The following is a 601-nucleotide window of genomic DNA, read 5'->3' as shown; positions in this document are numbered from 1 at the left end:
CCACCAGTTTACGAACAATCCTCGTAAACTTTAACTATACAATAAATTAATATAAAATACAACAAAAATAACTATTTACAATAAAAATAAAATCATGAATTTATACAATTAAAAAAAATGCAACGTAATTTATTCAGTACATCGCCATAGTCAAAGATAAATAAAAAAAAAAATTATTACCACTTAAGAAAATATAACACAACAGATAAGTTGAGATGAGGACACTCCGGATTACTCTTGGGCCGGTGTTTCAGTTTGTAGGACTTTAAGTTATTCAATATGAACGGTCCTGCGCTTTTTGGGTTCTCTAATGCTCTCAATAGTTACAACATTATGTTCTCTTATTATTATCACCCTGAATGGTCCCTCGCATCGCTGAATCTCCTTCCCCCTGTTTGATCCCAACTTTCTATATACAATTGTCCCAATTTTTATTATTCCTTTCCTATCTGTAAGGTTTAAATTCTCCCGAGCTACTCTCCTGGTTTTTCCCCTCTCCAATTTTCCCCGGACTTTTTCCCATACCTTTTTCCTTGTGACATGATTGTTGCTTATCTCATCACCGTCAGCCGCCGTGCCCTTGTAGTCCCGCCGGATTCCA

Source organism: Halyomorpha halys, unplaced genomic scaffold, assembly GCF_000696795.3.
Source record: "Halyomorpha halys isolate HHAL.00 unplaced genomic scaffold, Hhal_1.1 Scaffold408.1, whole genome shotgun sequence".
In the NCBI taxonomy this organism is placed as follows: domain Eukaryota; kingdom Metazoa; phylum Arthropoda; class Insecta; order Hemiptera; family Pentatomidae; genus Halyomorpha; species Halyomorpha halys.
The sequence above is the reverse complement of the archived record's forward strand: the minus strand, read 5'-3'. Positions refer to the sequence as shown.